Below are 14,188 nucleotides of genomic sequence, written 5' to 3'. Positions count from 1 at the left end.
CAACATTCTTTCATTTTTATGTTTTTGTTGATTTCCTTGTCTTAAACCATGCCCAGTACCAAACTCCTGTATAATGCTTCTGCATGTAGAAGATTGTGACATGCCTTACAGAGAAAGCACATATGTTGATAAGCTTCATTCAGGCAGAAGTTTTAGTACTGTTGACCATGAGATCAATGTTAATGAAGCAATACTATCTATTAGTCACATTGCATTTTAAAAAAGCACATGAAATAAAGTTATATATTTATAGATTGACAAAAATGTAACAAGGGCCTCATAGGAACTTGTTTTTTCTCACACCTAATAATAGTGATTCATGATTTACTAATTTAGTGTTCACAAATTTATAGAATATAACTACTTGAGATAGTGAAATTTAAATGTGTATATCAATATGTTAGACCTGGAAGATGTATTGAACAGAATCAAATTTGAGGTTATTTTCATACAAAAGAAATTTAGGCCTAAATGTATAAAGTGAACTGACTAAGGTTGCATTCTTTCTTATTTATTACAGAGTGGACAAGAGTTAGGATTCTTAATTTCTTCTTCAGTGGATTTCCCACTTCATAAAAACATAAATCTTTAGACAGAACTCTATGTGGACTGAATGTTTAAGCCAATGTATTATATGATTGTACTTCCTTGGTTTAAGTGGAGAGAGAGAGTCTATGATGGACATACATGAGGAGTCGTTCAAGTGATGCTTGGTTTCTGCTTTGCTTCCATGCTTTCATTCAGACTGATGGTTAAGTTTGTATGGCTGTTGTCTAAACCCACATAGATTCAGAACCCAAAACTTTCAAAGATCACTAGCAGGCTCTCTTTCACTCCCCCCCACATACATTCATGGAATACCACCCTTCTTTTAATCAAGGAGCCTTGTGGAAGGACATAATCTGGCACAAATCATCAACAGCTTATGTCCTGCAGGTCATATTTGTCCTGCTGCCTATTTTTGTAAATAAAATTGTGAAGTTTCTATGTTTTGTTAATTTGTGTACTGTCAGTGGCTACTCCTGTGCTATAGTTGTAGAATTGAGTAGTCATGACAGACATTGCATGACCATTTATATTTGCTCTTTTGTGCTTTACAGAAAAGGTTTTCTGACTCCTGTTGTAGCACATAGCCTGAAATTTGGTGCCAGTTCTCTATGTATATGTTGTATGATGACAGTCTTTGAGAAGAGCTTGTCTGTTGTTTAGCTTTTAACTTGTGGTTTGAAGGTATTACATTAGAGAACTTGGTGAAACGTCTAGATGACATGTGAAGGTTATCTTTTACTATTTGGTGTCATCCAAAATTCTGAATAAATTTAACAAAAGTGAGCCATAAGTCATTTTAGCACTTACTGAATTACATATCAGTCATTTTAGTTTTCTGACTCAAAGACTAGAATGATGAGACTCTGAATCTACAATGCACTTCCTGCTCTAGACTGTCCTCGCTGGCTGTCAACACTACCTGATCCAATTGTTATTGTGGCTGTCAGAGCTGACATTCAAAATCAGCAACAGGACAGAATTAACTTCCCAAGTGTCTTTCCTGTTATACAAGCATATGTTAGAGGTGCTTTTATTTAGCTTAGTGACATTTGCCACCCAAGTACTGACAAAACATCATGTCTAAACAAATGGTGATTGCACAGATTCATCTCCCCATGATAATGAATGCTAAATGCATACAGGTAATTATACAATAATCTCAAAACCACAGTGACTTTTGCTTAATGAAATTACTTGGGAAAGAGTGTTTTAATTTTGCAAACTGACACTTCCATACAAAAATGCTGTGATAAACATTTTAGCAGAGCTTCCACTGTACAATACTCTTATTGTTAAAATAGGCCTTGTCTGTATGGTAGCATCTTGAATTTTTAATAACTTTTCTTAATTAGCAAATTATGACTGAATTAACATCATTTCAGTTTCTTGTTAGTCTCACAGGCATCTTTAGAAAGAATGTTTAGAGCCCCAAATTGATAGTTATGAGAAAAAAAGACTGTTAAAAGTCTCTGCCTCAGAATGTGCTAGGTCTTGTGGTAGAGAGACATAGTAGAGATTGTGGAAGTTAGACAGATTAAGAGTAATTGTGCAACTTTTCCAAGATACTGGACAGAAAATAATTTTCCATATGCTCTAAGGATTATAAGAATAGTACATCAGTAATAAGACAACAATCCTAGGGTGAGAAATGTAGCAAGATAAAGTTATCTTGCTTCGAAATGCTACATGGAGGAAAAAAATGGCAAAGGTATGGGTCATGAATGAGAGTAAAGATATACACATGGATTGTGCTATAATTATGAAGTAAGTTGTGGTATGTGGTATTGCATATATGAATTTTTAAAAGACGGAGATAAATAATCAATTTAAGAAAGGCTAAGTAAAGAAACTGAATATAACTTGGGACTGGGCAGAATGTGTTACTGAAGAAGAAACAGAAAATAATAAGAAAGGAATATCTTGGCTAAGATACTACACACATAGTTTTGCCATTTTGTAGTGACCTAACTGACTACAGATTTTAAGTTCAAATCACTTTATAACAAAAATCACTCATTAGTACCTAAAAGTATAAGTAGTGATTATCAGGAAACACACACTAATGTTTTTCTCCAGTTTAAAGCCCTAGCTGATCCCAACTGAGCTTCTATTCACCTTGCATAGGTATTTTGTGAAACCAGTGGGAATCCTGATAGTCACACAAAGTGACATGAGCTTATTAACATCATGTGTATTGCTCATCCCACAAACTAGCTAAAGTGTAAAAGCCAAGGAAAAGATCTGCAGATCTATTGCTGAATCACAAGCAACATGGACTTTAAAGTAAAAAAGAAATGAATTTTATATCCAGCTTTGCCATTCATTAGATTCATAGCTTTGGACCCCTCCGTGTAACAAGACTTTATGTTAAAATAAAATAATTCATATAAATGGCATTTTGATCAAGTAAAAAAAAATATATATCTGATATATGGTGAGCATCATTTTTTAAATAAAGAATTTTACCCTTTGAATAAGGTCATGCACTTTTAACAAACGTTAAATATTTCATGTTATATAAGCCAATAATTTAGATAGACAAAAAAGAGCACCTTAGTTAGATTATACTGAAGTGCAGTCAGAAGCAAAAAATGGACAAAAATAATTTATTAGACACTAATACTAATTTGTTTCACGTTGGCAGAGACAGATTGGATATATTTTCCAGATGCAATTTTCAATTTTGCAGGGCCCAAACAATGAATTCTCAAATGTAGATTCATGTGGAATTCTTGTGTCTGCTCTACTTTTTTACTAAATGTACCGGATAGGAACATTTGACACAGTATTTTGTTCAAGTGAGCATTAAAGCTAATGTTCATCATTCCTTAGATTAGTGCAACATGATGTACCAATAAATAAATTTTATGATTTGGCATTGGGAAGACATAATCTGTAGAATAAAGTGCAGCTGGAATTTGATCATATACTTAGCATCAAGTTTGATATCTATGAAGAATTCTGTAAGAGGAAAGAAAACAGAAAGGAAAAGAAGAGAAGAAAATTTTTAAAAATACACAAAAATATCCCCCATAGGTTTCTGGAGAATTAAAATAGCACCTAGATTCTAAAGTGGTTTTGTGGTGGGTACAGTGTCCCATGCCTGTAATCTTATCACACAGGTTGAGGCAGGAGGATCACAAATGCAAGCCCAGTCTTGGCAGCTTATCCCCTTAGTGAGCCCCGACTCAAAACAAACAAACAAACAAAAAAATTAAAAAGGGCTGAGGGTGTAGCTCAGTGTGAAGGCTAGATTCAATGCCCAGTACCAAAAAATGAAGTTGTATTTTTAAATAAAACCCTCATAAGTATTTTACAACTTCTCAAACCCTTTGTAGTTTTTTGACATAATGATTTCAAATTGTTTTTAAAAAGAGAAATTTGGTGATTGAAAATATGTTCTCAGGCCCTCTTCTGCAGCCTTGATTCACCTGCTCCTGGAATGTTAGAATTTACCTATGTAGAACTCTAACTGGCTTTAAATATGTTCTGTGAGAAAAAAAAAAGGTGCCAAAATTGAGATTAAGTAAGAGATTATGATAGTAATTTGATACAAACTCGTGAAACTTGTAAGAAAATTTATGGTGAATAAACTTGTTTGCTATTTTCTAATGCAGTGTTTCCTAAGTATGTAATATACCCACACCCAGCTACACTGTGCAGAAACTGTTCTGTAGACTGTACTTTGTGAAACATGAATTAACTGTCAATGAGAATTATTGCTGGAGTATGACAATGAGTACATTTTACTCTATCACTTGGAATGGTGTATCACCCTTATGTGAGGACAAATATGTGTCTGCTTTTTGCATCACTGAAGTTTTTCTCTCTCTTTGACATAGGCTATATTTGCTGTGGGTGACCTTACAATAAACATTGCTTATAGAGCTGCTTCTCATAATAACCTTTCCTGCCCCGAAGACAGAGGTGAGCTCTCCTTTTATGCTGTCTGGACAATAGCACATAACACTTCCATTCTCCTAAGATACTCTCTTTTTTATGGCTCACAATTTCTACAGATGTTTTAAAGCAGTTAGTGAACTATAGAACTCACATTTTATATTTTTCCAATATCCAGGCCTATCTAAATTATTTTCCATGTTGCTGCCAATATTGGCTATTTTAATTTCCAGATTATATAATAATATAAATTATTAACTCTAGATATGTTTGAATAGATAATTACTCTACCTAGTATTTGGTTTCTTCATTTTCCATTTTGATTACTTTTCTCAAATTATCATCTGGAAACTTAATGAAGGCATCCTTTACCTATGACACTAATAAAATTTTCAAGCAACTCAGATTCCAACTTCCTCTTTCTACCTCCACTTGCCCTTGTAGGAAGTTTCATCAAAATGGCCCTACTCATTCATTATGCAATCTAAAATCAGTCCAAATTCTGAGGCCACTGTGTATGTGAATATTGCTCCTCTTTATACTTTAAATCCAGGCATTATAATATCTCTAGTAACTTCTCAATGAATGTCTGCATAAGAACATTGGACCATTCGATAAACCACATGGAAATACTTTGCTCTGGTCCAGAGTTTCACAGATCACTAATGAAAATTTATTTGGGAAGTAGACAAATACCTGAGATCTCACAAATTGCATCTGTAATTTGTTCTTTATTTAGATACTTCATTTTTCTATGACAGTATCAAATTAAATATATCCTTTTCTTTATGTTATGCTAGCTCTATGTTAAATGTATAGTTAGTTGGATGGCTGCAGACTCAGAGTTGCATAACATTTATTTAATTTTTCTCATTTTAATATTATGAAGTCAGAATGATTCTTTATGACATCATCATTGTTTCATAGCTTAATTTTCAGAGGCTTTTCTTTCTTAGTAATGCACATAATAATGGTGAATTAGTATGTAAGTTCAGGTTCAGTAGAGAAACAGATCAATAGAAAATAAATGTATAGTTATGGGAGGGAATTTGTTAGATAGACTTATAGGGTCAGAGGCAAGAGAGCCCAAAGTAGCCTTCTGAAATATCAGAAGCAAGAGAATCCAAAATGGCCATGTGCAGATCAGAGGCAAGAGAATTGAGCAATTGTTCCTCAAGAAACATAGCAGCCACAGAACAAAATGGATCAGTGATGGAACAGCTTGCAGTGAAAGGTCAAAGGCCTGCAAGCTCATTGCAGGGTTGCTGGTGGGAATCTGCCTTGGAAGCCTGAAAAAACTGGAGACCTAGATACCAGTGCCCAGATGGCAGCAAAGGTTGGACCCTCTCAGGAAAACTGGAGCTCTTCAAACAGGCATACTTCTTTCTTCTTTTCCTTTTTGTTCCGTCCAGGCTACAAGCCTATATGTTGCCACCCACAGCTGGATTGTGTCTTCCTGCTCAGTTTGCTGGCATACATGTCAATTACCCACAGACACACTAAGATCCTTGGTTCACTAGTGTGCTAGAAATTTCTTTCTTTTTTTTTTTTTTTTTTGGTACCAGGGATCAAACTTGGGACCTTGAGCTTGTGGGACAGGTGGCGGAACCACTGAGCTAAATCCCGACCCACATTTCTTTTTGTTGTTGTTGTTAATTTCTTTTATTGGTACATTGTAGGTATACTACATAATTACATTTCTCATTGGGAATTGTACCTTTACATAATGCATCTTGGTTCTTATTTTTTCCCCATTCCTAGCCCTCCCTTCACCCCCTCCACCCTTCCCTATTTACAAAGACTTTATTTCCATTTTTTCCATTTCTCATCATTTTTCCTTTCCCTTCTTTCCTTTCCCCTGCCCCTCCCACTACCCCTACCCCCTTGGACCTTTTCTTCCTATTTTACATTATCGATTATTCATTCTACGAATTGGCACATTTTAGATATACAATATAATGACATTTATCATTGGAAATTTGCACCTTTACATAATCTCTCTTGGTTCTTATTTTTCACCCTTGCCCAGCCCTCCCTTCAACCCCTCCAGTCCTCCCTATTTACAAAGATTTTGTTCCTATTCTTCCATTTTCTCCTATTAATCCCATTCCCTTCTATCCTTTCCCCTAGCCCTCCCACTTCCTTCCCCTTTGCCCCTTTTCTTCCTATTTCATATTACCTATTATACATTTTAGTCCTTATTTACACTTTCAGTTTCTCACTCCAGAGAAACTATTCAGTATTTATACATGTTTGTCCTATTTATTTCACTTAAGAGTATCGCCTCAATGTGCATCCACTTAGCTATAAATGTCTCTAATTTCTCATATTTTATGGCTGATTAGTACTCCATTTTATGAAAAACCCACATTTTCTTTATCCAGTCTCCAGTTGATGGGCATTTGGGCTGTTTCCAAGTTTTAGCTATCATGAACTGAGCTGCTATGAACATGGGTGCACATATATCACTGTGGAAAGATTCTTTTAATTCTTTGGGGAAGATCCCCAGCAGTGGAACAGTGGGGTCAAATGGGACTTCCAGTCCTAGTTCTTTGAGTTATCTCCATACCGATTTCCACAGTGCTTGCACCAGTCTACACTCCCACCAGCAGTGGAGCAGGGTTCCTCTTTCCCCACAGCCCCACCAGCATGTGTTATTAGTTGATTTCATGATAGCAGCCATTCTTTCTGGAGTGAAGTGGAATCTCAGCATTGTTTTCATTTGCATCTCTCGAATGACCAGTGATGTTGAACATTTTTTCATGTATTTATTTGTTATTTCTACTTCTTTGTCTGAGAAATGTCTATTCATTTCAGATGCCCATTTTCAGATTGGGTCTTTAAATTTGGGAAGTCTGATCTTTTTAAGTTCTTTATAGATTCGAGATAGTAGACTTTGTCTGAGGAAAAGCAGGTGAAGAATTTATTCCACATTGTAGGTTGTCTCTTCACACTGCTGGAGATTTCTCTTGCTGTGCAGAAGCTTTTTCCTAAGAAGAGATCCCACTTGTTGATTGTTTGTGCTAGTTCACGGGCAACTGAGGTTTTGTTCATAAAATATTTTCCTACACTGATGTCTTCAAGGGTTCTACCTAACCTCTGTTCCAACTGGTTCAGAGTTTCTATTTTAATATTTAGATCTTTAATCCATTTCGATTTTAGTTTAGTGCATGGCGAGAGATATAGGTCTAGTTTTAGTCTTTGGCAAATTGAAACCCAATTTTTCCAGCACCATTTAGGAAAGAAGTTATCTTTCCTCCAGTGAGGGTATTTGGCTCCTTTATGGAAGATGAGATGGCTGAGTGTGTCTGGTGTTTCTACTTTTTTTTAAATTTATTTATTTATTTATTTTATTTATTTATTTTTTGGTACTGGGGATTGAACTCGGGTCCTTGCACTTGAGCAGCAGGTGGCAAAACCACTGAGCTAAATCCCCGGCCCCCTGCATCTTCTAATCTGTTCCACTGGTGCTCAGGTCTGTTTCTTTGCCAGTACCATGCTGTTTTATCACAGTAGCTTTGTAGTAGAGTTGCAGGTTGGGGATTGTGATACCCCCTGCCATGTCTCTGTTACCTAGAATTGCTTTTGATATTCTGGGTCTCTTCTTGTTCCAAATGAATTTTTGGATTGTTTTCTCAAGGTCCATGAAGTATGCTGCTGGGATCTCAATTGGAATTGCATTAAATCTATATAGCAGTTTTGGAAGTATGGCCACTTTCATTATATTAATCCTTCCTACCCAGGAGCAGGGGATGTCTGTCCATTTTCTGATATCATCTTCAATCTCTTTTTTCAGAGTGCTATAATTTTCAGAGAAGAGGTCTTTGATTCTTTCGTTAGGTTGATTCCTAGGTATTTCAGTTTTTTGGATGCTATTGTGAAAGGAATTATTTGCGCTATTTCTCTCTCAGTGAGTCTGTCATTTGTGTAGAGGAAAGCTATTGATTTTTGTGGGTTGACCTTGTAACCAGCTACTTGACTGAATTTGGTTACTAAGTCTTGAAGACTTTTGGTGGAGTTCTTGGGGTCTTCTATATAGAGTATCATGTCATTTGCAAATAATGACAATTTGACTTCTTCATTACCTATCTTTATTCCTTTTATTTCTTTCTCTTGTCTAATTGATGTGGGTAATGTTTCCAAAACTATATTGAACAAAAGTGATGATAGTGGACATCCTTGTCTTGTTCCTGATTTTAGTGTGAAGGATTTCAGTTTTTGACCATTTAGTATGATATTGGCTGTTGGTTTTTCATAGATGGCTTTTATCAATTTGAGGTAGAGACCATCCATTTCAATTTTTTGTAGGGTTTTTATCATAAATGCATGTTGGATTTTGTCAAATGCTTTTTCTGTGTCTATGGAGATAATCATATGGTTTTTGTCCTTGGTTCTATTGATATAGTGTATTACATTGATTGATTTGCATATGTTGAACCATCCCTGCATCCCTGGGATGAATCCCACTTGATCAGGGTGTATGATCTTCTGGATCATCTTCTGCATTCTATTTGTCAGTGTCTTATGAAGGATTTTTGCATCTATGTTCATTAGTGAGATTGGCCTATAGTTCTCCTTTTCAGTTGGGTCTTTCTCTGCTTTGGAGATCAAGGTGATGCTTGCTTCCAGGAATGAATTTGGGAGTATTGCTTCCCTTTCAATTTCATTGAAAAGTTTAAACAGTAGTGGCAGTAGTTCCTTTCTAAATGTCTTGTAGAATTCAGCAGTGAAACCATCAGGGCCCGGGCTTTTCTTAGTTGGTAAGTTTTTAATTACATTTTCAATTTCATTGGTTGATATTGGGTTGTTTAGAATTTTTTTTTTTTAGTTTGATTCTTTTTTTTATTGATACATTTTATGTATAGAATTCATTCACATTTATGATTGGGTGTTTGTACCTGTACATGATATATCCTGGTTCTTATTTTTTTTCCCCATTACCTGCGCACCCTTCACCCTCTCCGCCCTTCCCTATTTACATAGATTTCATTTACATTTTTTTCTTTTCTCATAGATTTTCCTTTCCCTGTTTTCCTTTCCCCTTCCCCTCCCTTCACTCCTTCATCTTTGGACCTTTTTTCCTATTACAAATTATCAATTATTCATTTAAATCATTTTAACCCTTGTTTACACTATCAGTTTCTCACACTAGTGAAACTATTTGGTATGTACACATGTGTGTCCTATTTATTTCACTTAAGAGTATGGCTATGATATGCATCCATTTAGCTATAAATGACTCTTGTTTTTCATTCTTTTCTTTTTTGTATTAAATTCTTTTATTGGTACGTTGTAGGTATACAACACAATTACATTTCTCATTGGGAATTGTACCTTTATATAATGCATCTTGGTTCTTATTTTTTCCCCATTCCTAGCCCTCCCTTCAGCCCCTCCACCCTTCCCTATTTAAAAATACTTTATTTCCATTTTTTCTATTTCTCATCATTTTTTCCTTTCCCTTCTTTCCTTTCCCTTGCCCCTCCCAATACCCCTACCCCTTTGGAACTTTTTTTGCTATTTTACATTATCAATTATTCATTCTAATAATTGGTACCTTTTAGATATACAATATAATGACATTTATCATTGGAAATTTGCACCTTTACATAATCTCTCTTGGTTCTTATTTTTCACCCTTGCCCAGCCCTCCCTTCAACCCCTCCAGTCCTCCCTATTTACAAAGATTTTGTTCCTATTTTTCCATTTTCTCCTATTAATCCCATTCCCTTCTATCCTTTCCCCTAGCCCTCCCACTTCCTTCCCCTTTGCCCCTTTTCTTCCTATTTCACATTACCTATTATACATTTAGTCCTTATTTACACTTTCAGTTTCTCACACCAGAGAAACTATTCCGTATTTACAAATGTGTGTCCTATTTATTTCACTTAAGAGTATTGCCTCAATGTGCATCCACTTAGCTATAAATGTCTCTAATTTCTCATTTTTATGGCTGAGTAATACTCCATTTTATAAAAAGAAACACTTTCTTTATCCAATTTCCAGTTGATGGGCACTTGAGCTGCTTCCAAGCTTTAGCTATTAGAAACTGTGCTGCTATGAACACGGCTGCACATATATCACTGTAGTATGATTCCTTTAATTCTTTTGGGAATATACCTAGCAGGGGAATAGCTGGGTCAAATGGGACCTCTAGTCCTAGTTTTTTGAGATATCTCCATACTGATTTCCAAACTGGTTGCACCAGTCTGCACTCCCACCAACAATGGAGAAGGGTTCCTTTCTCCCCACACCCCTGCTAGCATTTGTTATTGATTGATTTCTTGATAGCAGCCATTCTTTCTGGGGTGAGGTGGAATCTCAGTGTTGTTTTCATCTGCATCACTCAAATAACAAGTGATGTTGAAAATTTTTCATATATTTGTTTGCTGCTTTTACTTCCTTGTCTGAGAAATGTCTGTTTATTTCAGATGCCCATTTTTGAATTGTGTCTTTGAATTTGGGGGAATCTGATATTTTTCAACTCTTTATATATTCTAGATAGTAGTCCTTTGTCTGAGGTACAGCTGCTAAAAATTTTTTCCCATATTATAAGTTGTCTTTCAGCTCCATTGGTGGTTTCTTTTGCCATGCAGAAGCTTTTTAAGAAGATGAGATACCAGTTGTTGATTCTTTCTGCTTGTTCCCGTGCTGCTGAGGTTTTGTTCATGAAGTCTTTTCCTATGCCAGTGTCTTCAAGAGTTCTACCAAACTTATCTTGCAGCAAGTTTAGTGTTTCTGTCTTAATATTTAGATCTTTAATCCACTTTGACCTTAGGTTAGTTCATGTTGATAGGTATGGGTCTAATTTCAATCTTTGACAGTATGAAATCCAGTTTTTCCAACACCATTTGTTAAATAGTCTATCTTTCCTCCAATGAGACTGGTTGGCTCCTTTGTCAGAGATGAGGTGGCTGAGTATGTCTGGAGTTGTTTCTGCATATTCTAATCTATTCCACTGATACTCAGGTCTGTTCTTTTGCCAGTACCATGCTGTTTTTATCACAGTAGCTTTGTAGTATAGTTTCAAGGTGGAGATTGTGATACCCCCAGCCATGTCTCTGTTGCCTAGAATTGCTTTAGCTATTCTAGGTCTCTTATGGTTCCAAATGAATTTTTGGATTGTGTTCTCTAGTTCTGTGAAGTACATTGTTGGAATTTCAATTGGCATTGCATTGACTCTATATAATAGTTTTGGAAGTATGGCCATTTTCACTATATTGGTTCTTACTACCTAGGAGCAAGGGATAGATTTCCATTTTCTTATATCCTCTTTGATCTCTCTTTTCAGAGTGCTGTAGTTTTCAGTGTAGAGGTCTTTTGCTTCCTTTGTTAGACTGATTCCTAGATATTTCATTTTTTGGATGCTATTGTAAAAGGAATTGTTTCCCTAATTTCCCTCTCAGTGAGTCTGCTAGTTGTGTACAAGAAGGCTATTGTGTTTTCAGTGTTGACCTTGTATCCAGCTACTCTACTGAATCTGTCAATTAAGTCTAGAAGTCTTTTGGCAGAGTTTTTTGGGTCTTCTATGTAAAGTATCTTATCGTCAGCAAATAATGACAGTTTAACTTCTTCTTTTCCTATCTTTATTCCTTTTATTTCTTTCTCTTTTCTAATTGCTGTGGCTAATGTTTCCAGAACTATATTGAACAGGAGTGGTGATAGTGGGCATCCTTGTCTTGTTCCTAATTTTAGAGTGAAAGTTTTCCCTTTTTGACCATTAAGTATGATGTTGGCTGTTGATTTTTCATAGATAGCCTTAATCAGGTTGAGATAAAGACCTTCTATTCCAATTTTCTGTAACATTTTTTATCATGAATGTATGGTGGATTTTGTCGAATGCTTTTTCTACATCTATTGAGATGATCACATGGTTTTTGTCCTTGACCCTGTTAATATGGTGTATTACATTTATTGATTTATGAATGTTGAACCATCCTTGCATCCCTGGGATAAATCTGACTTGGTCAGGATGTATGATCTTCTTGATGAACCTCTGTATTGTGTTTGCCAGTATCTTGTTGAGGATTTTTGCATCTATGTTCATTAGAGAGATTGGACTGTAGTTCTCTTTTTGGGTTGGGTCTTTCCCTGGTTTTGCAATCAAAGTAACACTTGCTTCCAGGAATGAATTTGGAGGTGTTGCTTCCCTTTCAATTTCCTTGAAGATTTTAAAGAGCAATGGCATTAGTTCTTCTTTAAATGTCTTGTAAAATTCAGCAGTAAGCCATCTGGACCTGGGCTTTTCTTTGTTGGTAAATATTTTATTACATTTTCAGTTTCACTCATTGTAATTGGGGTGTTTAGAATTTCTCTATCTTCTTCATTTAACTTTGGCAATTCGTATGTATCTAGGAATCTGCCCATTTCGTCTGTGTTTTCCATTTTATTGGAGTAGAGGTTCTCGAAGTAGGTATTGATGATCTTCTGGATTTCCGTTGGATCTGTTGTGACTTCACCTTTTTCATTCTTAATTGCATGTATTTGTGCCTTTTCTTTCCTTTTTGTGATAAGGTTGGCTAAAGGTTTATCAATTTTATTTATTCTTTCAAAAAACCAACTCTTCAAATCATTAATTTTTTTGTATTGTTCTCTTAGTCTCCATTGCATTGATTTCTGCCCTAATCTTTATAATTTCCTTTCTTGTATGAGCTTTGAATTCATCACGCTCTTCTTTTTCTAGGAGCTTGAGGTTCTGCATTAGGTTATTTATCTGAGTTTTCTCTGTTTTTCTATTGTGGGCATTCACTGCTATGAATTTCCCGTGTAGAACTGCTTTCATTGTGTCCCATAGATTCCTGTACATTGTACTGACATTTTCATTTACTTCTAGAGACTGTTTAATTTCTTCTTTAATTACTCCTGTGACCCATTGGTTGTTCAGTAGGGCATTTTTCAGTTTCCATGTGTTTGTTGGGGTTTTACAGTTTCTCATGTTATTGATCTTCAATTTTATTGCACTATGGCCTGTTAGTATATGGGGGTAACTTCTATTCTTTTACATTTATTTAGATATGTCCTATGAGCTAGCATGTAGTCTATTCGGGAGAATGACCCATGTGCAGCTGAAAAGAATGTGTATTATAATTTTGTGGGGTGGAACACTGTTTAAACATCTATTTAGTCCATTTGTTCAATAGCTTGGTTCAGTTCTAGAATTTCCTTGTTAACTTTTTGTCTAGATGATCTGTCTATTTGTGATAGTGGAGTATTGAGGTCCCCCACTACAATTGTGTTGGTGTTTATTTGGTTTTTCATCTCTATTAATATTTGTTTTGTATAGTTGGGGGCATTTGTATTTGGTGCATATATATTTAGGATTGTGATCTCTTCCTCTTGGATTGTTCCCTTCACAAGGATGTAGTGACCATCTTTGTCTCTCTTCATTAGTTTTGGTTTGAAATCTACTTTGTCTGCAAATAAGATTGCTACCCCTGCTTTCTTCTGGGTTCCTGTGGCGTGGAGAACTGTTTTCCATCCTTTTACTTTCAGTCTATCAGTTTCTTTTGGAGTTAGGTGGTTCCCATCACATGGAGTATTGTTTTCCACCGTTTAACTTTCAGTCTATGAGTTTCATTTTGAATTAAGTGTGTTTCTTGTATGCAGCATATTGTTAGATTTTGCTTCTTGATCCATTCTGCCAGTCTATTTCTTTTGATTGGTAAATTGAGACCATTAACCTTGATGGTCATAACTGAAACGTATTGACTTGTCTTTCCCATTACTTTTTCTTTTTCTT

The 14,188-nt window shown here is 35.6% G+C and overlaps 1 long non-coding RNA gene across 1 annotated transcript in view; it reads left to right on the top strand.

The window, feature by feature from the left end:
- LOC147827862 (uncharacterized) overlaps positions 1 to 14,188 on the top strand; it is a 348,252-nt gene that overhangs the window by 321,436 nt on the left and 12,628 nt on the right. Inside the window, exon 4 of the long non-coding RNA XR_015451605.1 lies at positions 4,392 to 4,476. This is a non-coding gene — a long non-coding RNA (uncharacterized LOC147827862). The remainder of the gene's footprint in view (positions 1 to 4,391; positions 4,477 to 14,188) is intronic.

Source organism: Heterocephalus glaber, unplaced genomic scaffold (genome assembly GCF_053883595.1).
Source record: "Heterocephalus glaber isolate CG9 unplaced genomic scaffold, H.glaber_assembly_v1.0 deba00001429, whole genome shotgun sequence".
Taxonomy (NCBI): Eukaryota; Metazoa; Chordata; class Mammalia; order Rodentia; family Bathyergidae; genus Heterocephalus; species Heterocephalus glaber.
This window is presented reverse-complemented; position numbering and strand designations above follow the sequence as displayed.